This window comes from Oncorhynchus mykiss, chromosome 2 (assembly GCF_057628025.1).
Source record: "Oncorhynchus mykiss isolate SJ-2025 chromosome 2, ASM5762802v1, whole genome shotgun sequence".
NCBI lineage: Eukaryota > Metazoa > Chordata > Actinopteri > Salmoniformes > Salmonidae > Oncorhynchus > Oncorhynchus mykiss.
The window spans coordinates 56,813,825-56,830,663 of record NC_143023.1 but is presented as its reverse complement, the minus strand read 5'-3'; the positions used below and the strand labels follow the sequence as shown (position 1 = coordinate 56,830,663).

Here is a 16,839-nt window from a genome sequence, read left to right as displayed (position 1 = left end):
TCAACCGGCCTAATAACCATCGCTTGTGTTTATTGGCCCAAGCAAGTCTCTTCTTCTTATTGGTGTCCTTTAGTAGTGGTTTCTTTGCAATTTGACCATGAAGGCCTGACTCACACAGCCTCCTCTGAACAGTTGATGTTGATATGTGTCTATTGCCTGAACTCTGTGATGCATTTATTTGGGCTGCAATCTGAGGCTGGTAACTCGAATGAACTAATCCTTTGCAGCAGAGGTAACTCTGGGTCTTCCTTTCCTGTGGCGGTGCTCATGAGAGACAGTTTCATCATAGCGCTTGATGGTTTTTGCAACTGCAGCTGAAAAAACGTTCAAAGTTCTTGAAATTGTCCGGATTCTGACGTTTCTCTTTGCTTATTTGAGCTGTTCTTGCCATAATATGGACTTGGTATTTTACCAAATACGGCTGGCTATCTTCTGTATACCACCCCTACCTTGTCACAACACAACTGATTGTCTCAAACGCATTGATAAGGAAATAAATAACACAAACGAACAAGGCACACCTGTTAATTTAAATGCATTCCAGGTTACTACCTCATGAAGCTGGTTGAGAGAATGCCAAGAGTGTGCAAAGCTATCATGAAGGCAAAGGGTGGCTACTTTAAAAAATCTCAAATATAAAATATATTTTGATTTGTTTAACACTTTTTAGGTTACTACATTATTCCCTATGTGTTATTTCATAGTTCTGATATCTTCACTATTATTCTACAATGTAGAAAATAGTAAAACAAATACAGAAAAAACCTGAAATGAGTAGGTGTGTACACATTTTTGACTGGTACTGTATAAAAACGGTACCCATTAATTCATTTGACTCTGGGTAAGTAGAAAAAAAGGGCATAATTGCACAATTTCAATCCATCACTTAAATATAGCTACACAAGCTATACAAGAAACTGCAATACAGCAAAATATACAGTCCAACTAGGCAGTACAACTACAGTACAGTACGACTAACTACACCTACAACTAACGTAAGGAATGCATCTCAACTCCTTTCAAGTCGCATGATATGGGCTGGCACAATTATTGTATAACAGCGACAATTATGGACAATAAATGTAAACTAAAAAAAAATTCGGAATACATTCATTTTAGGTGAAGGGGCATTCAACTTTATATTTCTGTATAGTTTGTCAAATTGCAGTAATAGCCCATAAGTTCCACTCTGCTCGTAAAATGATTTTTCAAAAAGTTCAAAGCTGTCAAATCATTTGTTTTTACGATAGGGGTGTCACCAAAGCTGTGTTGTATTACTTTTGGTATGTCAATTTCAAAAGATAAAAAAAAAATTTACCTTGCGAAATTTAACTAAAAATAAAATAACAGTTTAATCAAATCAAAAGTGCCGAATAGAGCAGGTGTAGACCTTACCGTGAAATGCTAACTTACAAGCCGTTAACCAATAATTATTTTTTTCAAATAGGGTTAAGAAAATTTTTACTAACTAAAGTAAAAAATGAAAAGAAACAGTAAAATAACGAGGCTGTGTGTGGAGGTACAGGTTAGTCGAGGTAGTTTGTACATGTAGGTTGGGGTAAAGTGACTATGCACAGATAATAAACATGTGGATATTAGACTCGGTTAGGGAGAGGTTGAAAATATCAGTGAAGACGCTTGCCAGTTGGTCCGCACATCAAATCAAATGTATTTATATAGCCCTTTGTACATCAGCTAATATCTCAAAGTGCTGTACATGCTCTGGGTACACGTCCTGGTAATCCGTCTGGCCCTGCGGCCTTGTGAATGTTGACCCGTTTAAAGGTCTCGCTCACATCGGCTACCGAGAGCGTGATCACACTGGGCAGGTCACAGCTGGGTTTCCCTTTGTAGTCTGTAATAGTTTGCCAGCCCTGCGACATCCGACGAGCTTCAGAGCCGGTGTAGTAGGATTCAATCTTAGTCCTGTATTGACGCTTTGCTTGTTTAATGGTTCATTTCAGGGCATAGCGAGATTTCTTATAAGCGTCCGGATTACTGTCCCACTCCTTGAAAGCGGCAGCTCTAGCCTGAAGCTCGGTGCGGATGCTGCCTGTAATCCATGCCTTCTTGTTGAGATATATACGTACGGTCACTGTGGGGACGACATCATCAATGCACTTATTGATGAAGCCGGTGACTGAGGTGGTATACTCCTCAATGCCATTGGATAAATCCTGGAACATATTCCAGTCTGTTCTAGCAAAACAGTCCTGTAGCGTAGCATCCGCGTCATCTAACCACTTCCATATTGAGCGAGTCACTGGTACTTCCTGCTTTAGTTTTTGGTTGTAAAGCAGGAATCAGGAGGATAGAATTATGGTCAGATTTGCCAAATGGAGGGTAAGGAAGAGCTTAAGTATCTGTCTCTGTGGTGGTCTAGAGTTGTTTTCCCCTCTGGTTGCACATGTGACATGCTGGTAGAAATTAGGTAAAGCGGATTTAAGTTTGCCTGCACTAAAGTCCCCGGCCACTAGGAGGACCGCTCCTGGATGAGCATTTTCTTGTTTGCTTATGGCTTATACAGCTTGTTGAGTGCGGTCTTAGTGCCAGCATCGGTTTGTCATGGTAAATAGACGGCTACGAAAAATATAGATCAACACTCATGGTAGATAGTGTGGTCTACAGCTTATCATGAAGTACCTCTGCCTCAGGCGAGCAATACCTCGAAGACTTCCTTAATATTAGACTTTGCACACCAGCTGTTATTGACAAATAGACGCACACCCCCACCCCTCGTCTTACCAGACATAGCTGTTCTGTCGATACACGGAAAACCCAGCCAGATGAATATTATCCATGTCGTCGTTCAGCCCTGACTCGGTGAAACCGTATATCCTTCGCGTCAGACTCATTAAAGAAAGAAATCTTTGTTTGAGGTGAGAGTAATTGCTGTTCTGATATCCAGAAGCTATTTTCGGTCATAAGAGACGGTAGCAGCAACCTTATGTACAAAATAAGTTAAACAATTGCAAAAAAAAAAACACAAAATAGCACAGTTAGTTAGTAGCCCCATTATTACCATTTGCATTACAATGAACCCACAATTCCATTATCTTCACAGCCCTATGTACAACATTTACCAAAACTATAAAACCTTCACACCTCCAAGAAAAGTTATAAGGTTACTCTGCATCCTAGTAAAGCAAGTGTCAACTTTATTTCACAGTTAAGCTCACTAAAGCCATTCCCTCTTCCTCAATTACATTTTTATCAGCTAAATGAGAACTCTAGCTCTTTATCTCTTTAAAATCTCAATCAAATCCCAGCTAAAGCTAGCACGTGCACACCTGGCTGTACCATCGCAACAGATCAATAATTAGCCTGTGTAGCTGCACAACCCTCTGAAGATATATACAGTATTGTAGGCTAATATCCAAGCAAAGCCCAAGCTCACCAAAGTGACTTGCTGCTACAGCTTCCAAATAAAAACAGCACCTCAGCTGAACTATGACAGTAACTACAGTTCTAGTGCCGTTTCAGAGCTGCTTCCATTTGTTTCCCTAGAGCCAGAACCACTAGGCAGTTACTATAGCTCGTGCATTGCCCCCTCGGTCAATGTCGCCTCAGTATCCCAATAGCTCAGTTATACCTTGCCCCCTCTCTCTCTGCCTCTCACTCTCCCTAGATTGCTGGAAGGGTGAGCACTTACATCCCTAGATTGCTGGAAGGGTGAGCACTTACAAAACACAGAGCTTTTTAAAATGGTTAAATGAAAGTTAAGGGTTAAATCAAACTGGACTCTTTTACCTGCTTCCACATGGCTACGGCTTTCACTCTGCTGGTCTGTGGGTGTGTATGAGCTATTCCTGTGTTTAGAGGGAAGGGGGAGAGGGAGGTTAATGTGCTATCCCAGTAGCTAGGTCCTGTCATAGGGAGGAGGGAATGCGGGGGAATACTATCTGACCCACACCTTGCTCTCTCGTTCCCTCTTTCTCCCTCGTTGGCTTCCCAGTACGACTGTGAGAGGCAGTACACTGAGAGGCAAGTGACCCAACGTAGCCTTGCTCCAAACTACCACGGTCTCACGTCCCCCTTATACAGAGCACGCAGAAATGCCATAAAACAAAAATCAGATCTATTGAGATAAACTAAAGTCTACAGATGCCTACCAGAATGGGAACGTCAGAGAAAGCTATGGGTATTGGCACATGGAGAAAGTAGGCCCATTTATCAGTGTCGGCCGGCTGTGTGTAGAATTCTCTCTGTGTCTGGCGACACAAATCACTTTAATGAGGGTTATTAACCACACAGGATGAGCATGGGCCATTAGACTGCTACACATGCGCCATTATACGGCCATTTGACCATATCCTCCGTAACAAGCCTCTTCTGAAATATCATATTTGAGGTGCTATTTTTGGGCATTTGTTTTGCAGCGAACTCCAAATCCTTTAGGACTGGGCCCCTCAGAGGTACTTGGGTGTTCACCTCAAATAAATATCATGAGGTTGTCTTGGCAGTGACTTCAAGAAGCCTTTGTTGCCGAGAACAGGAAAAGCTAACGGTGAGTTTGTTCCTTTCATACGAATCCACAATTTCAAACTTTATTTGGCCATCTGTTACGACGGAAATTCGTCTTCTGCTCTGCTCTCGTCCACAATAGCAATGTGCGCGCAAACACAAACACAGACACATGCACGTACTGTACACACACACAGTATGCCTTCATCTCGCCATGTTCCCAAGCCTCCGTATTCTTCTCTATACCAAACTAACAAGCCTCTCTACCTCCTCTGTTGTCCTTTCGATAAAGGAAGTATAACTTGTGGGATTGCTTTCAGCCGAGGGCTTGACGTCACAGCCTAACCCTAACCCAGCAGCCTGATCTATTTGGCCAGCTTGTAACCAGTGCCACCCCCCCACTCTCCTGTTTCACCGTGGCCCTGAACAACAAGGGCATCTCCAGCACAAGAGAGGGGGAAGGGGGCACTCAATTCTGGTGACAGCCTGGCATCGACAACATGCCAGTGATAACGGGCATAGTCGGGGCATAGGCATCACTGACACACCTGGCATGGAGTGCCTGCTGGCTATGATGCGACAACCTCGTGCAACATGCTGTTGATAGCGGAACACGCCGACACGGAGGCGGCCATTTTGCAATGAGAGGTTTGTGTATTCCAACTCCCATTGTCTAGCTGGTGTGATATGTTAATCAACGATGTGTTGACGCCACCAAAACAAGCAAGAGATCTGAAGTCCAGGTGTCTCGTGACCCCAAAATGTTGTTGGTTATGTATAAACTCACAGACCAAATAAGTATGTCTGCGGTCTAATGACAGGTGATTCATCAGTATCCAACTTCATAGGACTGTGAAGCTAACTGAAGATAGCCATCTTTAGAAAATCCCAAATATGTCTAGCTGGCTTTGTGACATATGCCTCAGATGTTGGAGGGCCAGTAGGAGGTACTCGTTCCTCTGGTCTAAAAAAAAATATCCCAATGCCCCAGGGCAGTGATTGAGGAAAAATGCCCTGTGTGGTGTGCAGTCATTCAGATGGGACGTTAAATGGGTGTCCTGAATCTCTGTGGTCACTAAAAATCCCATGGCACTTATCGTAAGAGCAGAAGTGTGTTAACCCCGGTGCCCTGGCTAAATTCCCAATCTGGCCCTCGTACCATCATGGTCACCTAATCATCCCCAGCCTCCAATTGGCTCATTTATCCCCCTCTCCCCTTTAACTATTCCCCAGGTCATTGCTGTAAATGAGAATGTGTTCAGTCAATTTACCTGGTAAAATAAGGGTAAAAAAAATAAGTGTGTCTCGTCTCCAAAACAATGTGGATTACAAACAGACGAAAGAAAGAAGCGGGAAGGAACTTGGCTAGAATAGAGAAGACTATAAACTTGGTCTGGATTGAGAGGGTACAGGGACCTAACCTATAGTTACCCCATTGGACTTTTCTTGCTGTCTCCAGGCTTGGCAGTAGCTAGCCTGAAATAGACGACAACCGTCTCCTCCAATGAACAGGTTGGACCTGACCCTCCGTTGAACTGTCGGCACTGTCTCAGAACACGTGCACAATCCAAAATGCATTCAAATCGGATGTACTACTGCATATTCGCATTGTTAAACTGCAATACATTGGAGGAGAACCGACTTGTGTATGTATGTGTGCGACTGGGATGTAGAGGGAAACAACTGGTCTTACAGCTCCAGCGCTAACATTAGAGGCCTGCTAACATTACAGGCCTGCTAACATTACAGGCCTGCTAACATTGCGTGAACATTTGTGTGAGTGATTTATAGTTTACACTATACCACTACTTCCCTCTGGGTGTCAGTGTCAAAACACAGTGTTGTCAGACAAGGTCAAGGTAACGGAGGTGAGTATCAGGATAGGTCAAGTTTACTCAAGTAAAAACAAAAATTGCCCGGTCATGGTTTGCTCATCTTGTTCATTTAATTGAGTTCACTTAACAAGATCATTTCTCCTTGCCAAATTTTAGCAAGGTCAAGCCTTTGTGCTTACATTAAGTTTTTCATGGGATGAAATTAACTTAAAACACTTGGTAAAGTTAACTTAAAATGAGTTCGGCAAGTTTTATTACTTTAAGCAGAGTTTCTCAATCAACCAAGTTAGCTTCAACACGCTAGCAAGTTCACATCAAGAGGTGTTTCCTCAATCACTCAAACTTCCTCTGGAGTTGGACTTGTTCACTGATGAGCACAACTCTTTTCTCCGATAGCTATGGAAATTAGAGAGCTGGTTGTTCGACCCTTGTCCACGCACAAATCAACGCGGCCATTTTGGAAGTCTGCTTCTGTGCCTGATTCGCTTCCATTAAACCCACTTGGAGATAATACAAATATTCACATTAGCATAAACACTGATGGCAGAGAGACAGCGTTGTGGCGTTGTGTGATTGGGATGAGTGCGGTGAGCACTGAGCAGTATCAAGACTCGTTAGAGAAGAGCCTACGCCGACTCCAAAACCCAGTCTAGTCTACACACGGCAGGTTATGCATTCACTGCAAATGAGAGACTGAGGGAGGGAGGATTAGGGGAAGCTATCTCAGGAGTAAAGTGTGCATGTGTGTGTGTGTGTGTGTGTGTGTGTGTGTGTGTGTGTGTGTGTGTGTGTGTGTGTGTGTGAGAGAGAGAGAGGAAAGTTTACATAAAGGACTAGGGTTCTGTTCATCTTCCATCTGCATAACTTGATAACATTTTTCTCTTGTCTTTTCAGAGTTTCATGGTCCAGGGAAGTGACAGGGGACAGATGGTGTGTTTGAGAGAAAGTGATAGAGTGTGGGGGAAAGATGGAGGAGAGGAGGTAGAGGGAAGAGGGAGATTAAGAATAAATAAATACATCAAATTGATGGACTGAATGGAAAATGGGAACGACCCTTACGGGGGAAAAAAATCACGACTTCACATGTGACATTTCCACATGTTTTGTACATGAGAAACCATGTGTTTTTGGAACACTTCACATGTGATGATATTTCACATTAAGTTTTACATAGATTTTCACATAATCTTTCATACAGTACCAGTCAAAAGTTGACACATCTACTACACCATTATTTTTTACTATTGTCTACATTGTAGAATAATAGTGAAGATATCAAAACTATGAAATAGCACATACGGAATCATGTAGTAACCAAAAAAAGTGAGATTCTTCAATGTAGCCATCCTTTGCCTTGATAGCTTTGCACACTCTTGGGATTCTCTCAACCAGCTTCACCTAGAATGCTTTTCCAGCAGTCTGGAAGGAGTTCCCACATATGCTGAGAACTTGTTGGCTGCTTTTCCATCACTCTGCAGTCTAGCTCATCCCAAACCATCTCAACAGGGTTGAGGTCGGGTGATTGTGGAGGACAGGTCATCTGATACAGCACTCCATCACTCTCCTTCTTGGTCAAATAGCCCATACACAGCCTTGAGGTGTGTTGGGTCCTTGTGCTGTTGAAAAACATGTGATAGGAACACTAAATGCAAACCAGATGATGTGGGGGTGCTTTGCTGGTGACACGGTATGTGTGATTTATTTAGAATTCAAGGCACACTTAACCAGTATAGCTACCACAGCATTCTGCAGCGATACAGCATCCCATCACACCTCCTCCTCCATGCTTCACGGTAGGAATTACACATGCAGAGATCATCTGTTCATCGACGGACAATCCTAGTGAAAAAACACTGATATGTAGTGAAAACAGAATAGAGATGAGGACACCCCATTCCAATAAACACCACAATGACGTGAGAATGTGGACCTGGGTAACTGACTCCGGTCACACAGCTCAGTGGGAAAATCTCAGTGTGACAATTGGACCGTAGTGTTTACACTTTGTTTAGACCGCTCACAATTTAGCTGGCTTATCTACAACATAGCAGTGACGCATGTCAGGTTAAACATGTTCTGTTGATCAGACATGCTTTAGGCTACACCTGCAGGTCATCAAGATGACAAGATTATCCAGGAAAGAGATTCATCAAATCGTTTGTCGTCCCCCCCCCCCCCCCCCAAAAAGAAAGTGGGCTCTGTCTCGTCCATGGTTTGACATGATACATATTGATTCGAAAGTGAGACGATACTTTTTCTCTCTCAATGTCTCTTTCTCCAGATTGACTGCTTGTTGTGTACGCCTGTCTAAGACCCCATTCTCTGTCTCTCTCCCTACCGCTTATGCCATTCCCTATCTCCCCCCTCAACCCTCTCTCGATCCACTTGACCACATATGTCAGAGTCAAGGCCCGCGGGCCACGTCCGGCCCGCAAGAAGGTTTTTTACGGCCCCTGGGATGATCTTGATTTATTATTAGAACCGGCCCGCAGCAAGCCGGCAGCCCGCAGATCTTTTACACGCACCAATACTACATTTCCCACAATGCAAAGGTGACGCACCGAGCAGTAGGCTGCTTCATTTCAATATTTATTGGCACAGCAGTCGTCAGCATCACAGTAAAATTAACTTTCAGATACCCATCAAAAATGGCAAAACGGAAGGTGGATACTGAGAACCGGGGGTTTCAAACAAGGTGGGAGTCGGAGTATATGTTCACGAAGGTAGCTGGAAAACCTGTGTGTCTTCTGTGTGGAGAAAGTGTGGCGGTACTGAAAGAGTATAATCTGAGACGACATTATGAAACGAAACACGCGGACAAAAACAAGAATATGGACATGGAACAAAGGCTACAAAAGGCAGAGGAATTAAAACGAGGCCTCAAATCTCGACAGGCTCTGTTCAAAAAAGCCAAATCACAAGGCCAGGCTGCTGTCAAGGCCAGTTTTATTTTGGCAGAAGAGATCGCTAAATCAGCCCGGCCATTTACGGAGGGGGATTTCATCAAAAACTGCATGATTAAAGTTTGTGACGAAGTTTGCCCAGAAAAAAGGCAACTCTTTTTAAATGTGAGTCTGAGCAGAAACACCATTGCCGAGAGAGTAGACCAGTTGTCCATCAATCTAAAAGAGCAGCTTGTGAAAAAGGGAAAAGATTTTATTGCATATTCCTTGGCTGTGGATGAGAGCACCGACATTTCTGACATTGCCCAGTTGTCAATTTTCATCCGCGGAGTGGACTCCAACCTAAGCGTAACAGAGGAGTTTTTGGCTTTACGTCCTATGCATGGCACAACTACGGGGCATGATTTGTATGAAGAGGTGTCAAGATGTGTAAATGAGATGGAGCTGCCTTGGGAAAAACTCGTGGGTTTGACAACCGACGGAGCACCTGCGATGTGTGGACACAGGAGCGGACTGGTGGCGAAGATACGGGAAAAGATGCAAGAGGAAAACGCGACAGGTGAGCTGACAGCTTATCATTGTATCATACACCAGGAAGCGTTGTGCGGTAAAGCCTTGAAAATGGAGCATGTAATGAGCATCATCACGCGCACAGTTAACTTTATCAGAGCCAAAGGTTTGAATCACCGCCAGTTCAAGGCATTTCTGACGGAGTTAGAAACGGAGCATGGTGATTTGCCTTATCACACAGAGGTGCGATGGCTAAGCCAGGGAAAGGTGCTTCAAAGATGTTTCGAGCTTCGTGAGGAGATTTGTCTGTTCTTGGACAGCAAAGGGAAAGACACAACACAACTCCGAGACGAAATGTTTCTGTGTGAAATGGCTTTTCTGTGTGACATTACGAGTCATCTGAATGCAATAAACTTGCAGCTGCAGGGTCGGGATCGTGTCATCTCTGATATGTACAGTACAGTGAAGGCATTTAAAACCAAACTGACTCTGTGGGAGACGCAGATGCGGAAAGAAAATTTGAGCCACTTTCCCAGCTGCCAGACCATGAAAGAGAAGCTCTCTACCAGTGCGTTCCCGAGCACACAGTTGGCTGATAAAATAGGTATGCTTGCCGCTGACTTTCGACGCCGATTTGCTGACTTTGAAGCACAAAAAAGCAGGTTGGAACTGCTCGGTAACCCATTTGCTGTTGACGTGGAAAGCTCACCACCAAACCTCCAAATGGAGTTGATTGACCTCCAATGCAATGATGCACTGAGGGCAAAATATGCGGCAGTGGGTGCTGCGGAGTTCGCCCGTTTCCTCCCCGGCACAATGCCCCAGCTGCGCATCCAGGCTGCTCAAACGTTGTCTATGTTTGGCAGCACATACCTGTGTGAACAACTGTTTTCTTTGATGAACCTGAACAAAACATCACACAGAAGTCGACTTACTGCTGAACACCTCCACTCAATTCTGAGGATTTCTTCAGCTCAGAGCCTTACCCCGAACATTGATGAACTTGTGGAAAAGATGGGACACCACCAAGTATCACCCTCAACCTCAAACAAGTGAACATTACTGTGCAATCACATATTTAGAGTTTTTACTCAGTTCAAGTTTAAAAGTTAAAATTTAATATTTGTTTTCACTGCATGTTACTTCTCCTTAAACAAAGTGTTGTTTTTGATTAATAGATTTTTGCACTTTATTTTTTTGTATTTCAATCCAATTATATTTTAAAAATATTTCAGTTGAGTGGATGATAGAAAATTGCTATTATTGTTTTTTCTTTGAAGTAAATTTAGCCCACTTTTGCTAAAATAGAAAATATAGTCTACTGATGGTGCCTTGAATACCGGTTTCTTTCATTTAATGTTCATGTTATGGGGATATTTATATAAAGGAAATTTGTCTTTTGTGTCTGTTGAAAATTAAAGATTACTGACAGAGCCATAAGAAAATATTGCTTTATTTATCTGATCATATTGTAATATATTTGTTAGGTTTTCAGTAGGTTCAATTAGGTTCACTAGACTATATGCGTCATTTAAAAATTTTTCAATGAACATTCGAACAGTCCGGCCCTCGTCTTGTAGCTGATTTTTTTATTTGGCCCTCCGTCCATTTGACTTTGACACCCCTGCACTTGACTATCATTTGCTTTCCCTCTCCCTCCATCTTCCCTTCTTTCATTCCCATCCGATGCTTCTCTTCCTCCCCCTCCTTCACCCCTCTCCTATCCTTTCCCCGTTCCCCTTAGCGTCCCCCCTCCCTCCCTCTCAGAAAGACAGGGGGCAACGCTCTGAGTTAATTGCAGCTGTGCAGAGAGATGCTGGCGGATTGTGATTCTCCAGCCCTGATGAGATGCTCAATCAGTGGCCCAAATGGCACCCTATTACCTATATATAGAGCAGTACTTCCTACCGGGGCCCAAAACGCAGAGGTCAAAAGAAGTGCACTATATAGGAAATAGGGTGCCCTTTGAGACGCAGCTCTGTCTTGATTGGGGCCCGGGAAAATATGCCACAGCCACCGTCGCAGAAAAGCTAAAAAAAAAAAAAAAAAAAGCAAAGCCTTTTCGCCAATCACCCTATATACGACAGCTGGAGTGAGTCCTTCGTCTCATTTGCCATCGGCGACGCCATGGGGCCAGCCGTGGCTTTTTGTTTTCCTCCTCTCCAAAAGGCTGCTCTGGGACACTTGTTGCCATGGCGATCGGTGATGTGGCCGTACATACGGATGGACACACATTTTTTTATTTTTATGTCATCGATTATAATAAACAAGAGCTCGGGGAGCAGTGATATTGAAAAGTGCCCTTTTAGTGAGAAAGGTAAAAGTGTTTACTAGTACATATGCTCTGCTTCCTCCAAACAGGTCTGAGTCCACTGTATAAACACGGAATAAAACAGTTCTAGACCGGCGGACTGGCTTGGCCTCCCGCTGACTGGAGAGCAGGGTTTTCAGTCTAGAGACAACGCTGAAGGGGAGGTTGTATGTAAAAATAACCATTGGACCGCCACGCACGCTCTCACCAAGCTCTAAGAAACATACGCTTCTCAGAACATTATGTGCTAGCTGGGTCATAAGAATTGCAATACGCATCAGCACCGAAGTATCGTGATAGTATCGTTTTATGAGGTCCCTGGCAATTACCAGCCTTATTATACTCAGCAATAACAGTTGAGAGAAGGTGGGGGGGGGGGCATTTCTCAGAGGAGATGACATCCAAGTGCGCTGCTTTGAGGAAGCATTAAAACTAATCAACTAAACAAACGTGGCATATCAACGTTCCTGACACAGCTCCTCCATACTGCTCTGACAGTTAAATGAAGTCATCACACGCTGCATTCAAAATGTTGCCTAGCGAGAGCTCATATCTATACAGTATGTAAATGAAGGATCACGGCTTGTATGTGCATAGCGCTTTTCAGTAGGTCTGAAACGGCTTTACATTTTTCGGGGCTCATTTACGGCATCAATCTCCTCCAAAAGGTGGCTATATTGCTAGAATTACTATTTTTTTTAAAACAGCACTCACTTTCAAACTACCACCAACACTACTAAGCAGCATCTCAAATGGCACCCTACTCCTTTTCCCTATGGGCCCTGTTCAAAAGTAGTGCACCACAAAAGGGAATAGGGTGCCATTTGGGAAGCAGCATGGTATCTCTGTCCCATTCATATATACACACAGACATTCAGTCCTTGCTGGTTGTTTAAAGCTGGCGTAGCAGGTGGCAAAGCATCTAAACTGACCCATGACCAGTCAGTGGAGATTGAACTGCCCTAAGGCTAGTGCGAGAGCATTGGAGGACAGGACAACAATAGTGCACCTAGACTGACCTAAGATCTGTTATCAAGCTGTGCCTAAGTTTCAGACTGGAAAGTTGAGTTACCCATCCAGACTCCCAGGCTACACAGGAGAAAAAAGAAAATCGAATTCCAGTTATATTTATTTTTCCTTGTAGAAAAGCATTGAGGAACATTTGAATTACAGTTTACTTTCTGAATTAACTGAATTGAAAAAGGAGTTTACCCTAACCCTGGTGTCCAGTTGTCGCATCATGTCAACACATGAGGTAATGGCCATAGAGGAACGGGCTGGCATTTAGAGTGTTAGTACTGAGAAGGTCAGGGCTAGGTTTCAACTCATTACAAAAGGTCTGCTCCTTGGCAAAGTCTTGTGCCACTATCAATCAAGCACTACATAAATAAAACCATTAGGAAACGTTATGTACTGAATTTCCCGCCAAAGAAACATGGGGTTCTCAGAACATGATTTGCTAGCTGAGTATCCTGCAACATTGTGAGAAGGTTGTACGCAAAATATCCATAGGACAACCACACTTTCACAGAGCTAAGAAGCATGTGGTCTTCAGAACGTTATGTTCTAGCAGGGTCGTGATAGTCGCAATACATATCGTATCGGCACCTAAGTATCGCGGAAAATATTGTTTTGTGAGGTCCGTGGCAATTACCAACCAACCAACCTTGCTGTTTTTACCACCACTTTGCACAGTGACCCAAACTGCCCCCATGAAACTAAAGCTGAGCTATTGTCATGGTTGTGGACATGACAGAGGACCGATGTGGAGATCCCTGGTAGGGAGCGGATGTGCACCGTGGGACAGAGAGGGAAAAGAGACAACGTCTAAATTTGATGCATGTGTCTACCTCCCTGCTTGGGGATGTGTGCTTGGCTGCTGCTATTGTTCCCACCTGACTGCATATGAGTCATAAGTCACACAGGGAGAATCAGCAGCAGAGAGAACGCTTGGGCTTATACTGAGAAACAGCACAGTCTCCTGAGGATGGATGTATGTGTGTTAGGGATGTGACAAGTGGACACATTTTCTTAAAGTTTTTGTTGTTTTCCGTTAAAACAACAAGTAAAATTAAAATTCTTTGCGATATCACAGTGCAGTAGAGCTGCTGCAAGCAATGGTTTGCACTAGGCCTATCTTTCTGCAATCAAAAGCAGTATCTCGCAGGCCTCCCAAGTGTGACAGGGAGCGGAAGTCTCATATTGCGGTGCACAATTTGCCCAGCGTCATCTGGGTTAGGGGAGGGTTTGGCCGGGGGGGATTTACTTGGCTCAACGCACTCTAGCGACTCTTTGTGGCGTGCCAGGCGCCTGCGGTCGTCAGTTGAACGGTGTTTCCTCTGACACATTGGTGTGGCTGGCTGCCAGGTTAAGCGAGCAGTTGTTAAGCGCGGCTTGGCCGGTCATGTTTTGGGAAAACGCATGACTAAACCTTCACCTCTCCAGAGCCCATTGGGGACCTCCTGCGATAAGATAAGATCGTAATCACAAAATTGGAAAATAATGTTTTTACGATTTTCTACATTGTAGAATAATAGTGAAAACATCAAAACTATGTAATAACACATGTGGAATCAAGTAGTAAGCAAAAAAAAATTTAACAAATCAAAATATATTTTATATTTGAGATTCTTCAAAGTAGCCACACTTTGCCTTGATGAAAGCTTTGCACTCTCTTGGCATTCTCTCAACCAGTTTCATGATGTAGTCACCTGGAATGCATTTCAGTTAAACAGGTGTGCCTTAAAAGTTCATTTGTGGAATTTCTTTCCTTCTTAATGCGTTTGAGCATTAAGTTGTGTTGTTACAAGGTAGGGGTGGGTATACACAAGATGGTCCTTTACGAAATAGGACTAAGTCCATATTATGGCAAGAACAGCTCAAATAAGCAAAGAGAAACGACAGTCCATCAGTCCGCCAAAGGAATGCTAGACCCAGAGTTACCTCTGCTGCAGAGGAAAAGTTCATTAGAGTTACCAGCCTCAGAAATTGCAGCCCAAATAAATGCTTCAGAGTTCAAGTAATAAACACATCTCAACATCAACTGTTCAGAGGAGACTGCGTGAATCAGGCCGTCATGGTCGAATTGCTGCAAAGAAACCACTACTAAAGGACATCGATAAGAGGAAGAGACTTGCTTGGGCCAAGAAACACAAGCAATGGACATTAGACTGGTGGAAATCTGTCCTTTGGTCTGATGAGTCCAAATTAGATTTTTGGTTCCAACCGCTGTGTCTTTGTGAGACAGACTAGGTGGACAAAGGATGATTTCAGCATGTGTGGTTCCCACCGTGAAGCATGGAGGAGGAAGTGTGATGGTACTTTGCTGGTGAACCGTCATCAGTGAATTATTTAGAATTCAAAGCAGACTTAACCAGCATGGCTACCCCTGCATTCTGCAGTGATACGCCATCCCATCTGGTTTGTGCTTAGTGTTACTATCATTTGTTTTTCAACAGGACAATGACCCAACACACCTCCAAGCTGTGTAAGGGCTATTTGACCAAGAAGGAGAGTGATGGAGTGCTGCATCAGTTGACCTGGCCTCCATAATCCCCCGACCTCAACCCAATTGAGATGGTTTGGGATGAGTTGAACCGCAGAGTGAAGGAAAAGCAGCCAACAAGTGCTCAGCATTTGTGGGAACTCCTTCAAGGCTGTTGGAAAAGCATTCCAGGTGAAGCTGGTTGACATAATGCCAAGAGTGTGCAAAGCTGTCATCAAGGCAAAGGTTGGCTGCTTTGAAGAATCTCAAATATACAATATATCTTGATTTGTTTATTTGAAGGGAAAAAATAAATAAATATATACACTGCTCAAAAAAATAAAGGGAACACTAAAATAACACATCCTAGATCTGAATGAATGAAATATAATCATTAAATACATTTTTCTTTACATAGTTGAATGTGCTGACAACAAAATCACACAAAAATTACCAATGGAAATCAAAATGTATCAACCCATGGAGGTCGGGATTTGGAGTCACACTCAAAATTAAAGTGAAAAACCACACTACAGGCTGATCCAACTTTGATGTAATGTCCTTAAAACAAGTCAAAATGAGGCTCAGTAGTGTGTGTGGCCTCCACGTGCCTGTATGACCTCTCTACAATGCCTGGGCATGCTCCTGATGAGGTGGCGGATGGTCTCCTGAGGGATCTCCTCCCAGACCTGGACTAAAGCATCCGCCAACTCCTGGACAGTCTGTGGTGCAACGTGGCGTTGGTGGATGGAGCGAGACATGATGTCCCAGATGTGCTCAATTGGATTCAGGTCTGGGGAACGGGCGGGCCAGTCCATAGCATCAATGCCTTCCTCTTGCAGGAACTGCTGACACACTCCAGCCACATGAAGTCTAGCAGTGTCTTTCATTAGGAGGAACCCAGGGCCAACCGCACCAGCATATAGTCTCAAAAGGGGTCTGAGGATCTCATCTCGGTACCTAATGGCAGTCAGGCTACCTCTGGCGAGCACATGGAGGGCTGTGCCAAACCGGTCATGCTGGAGGATGTTGCAGGCAGCAGAACGTTCTCCACGGCGTCTCCAGACTCTGTCACGTCTGTCACGTGCTCAGTGTGAACCTGCTTTCATCTGTGAAGAGCACAGGGTGCCAGTGGGGAATTTGCCAATCTTGGTGTTCTCTGGCAAATGCCAAAACGTCCTGCACGGTGTTGGGCTGTAAGCACAACCCCCACCTGTGGACGTCGGGCCCTCATACCACCCTCATAGAGTCTGTTTCTGACCGTTTGAGCAGACACATGCACATTTTTGGCCTGCTGGAGGTCATTTTGCAGGGCTCTGGCAGTGCTCCTCC

At 44.0% G+C, this 16,839-nt stretch overlaps 1 protein-coding gene across 50 annotated transcripts in view; it reads right to left on the bottom strand.

Annotated features, from left to right (window-relative positions):
• LOC110492194 (pleckstrin homology domain-containing family A member 7) overlaps positions 1-16,839 on the bottom strand; it is a 155,431-nt gene that overhangs the window by 80,501 nt on the left and 58,091 nt on the right. For 4 of the 50 annotated variants that reach the window (XM_090203072.1, XM_090203090.1, XM_090203083.1 and 1 more), the window contains exon 1: positions 3,751-3,828. The exons of 41 other annotated variants lie outside the window; for them this stretch is intronic. The gene's annotated coding sequence lies outside the window, so the exon portion shown is untranslated. Of the gene's footprint in view, positions 1-3,750; positions 3,873-16,839 lie in introns of those variants that run through there. 5 more of the 50 variants (XM_090203059.1, XM_090203057.1, XM_090203031.1 and 2 more) reach the window with 3 other exon arrangements.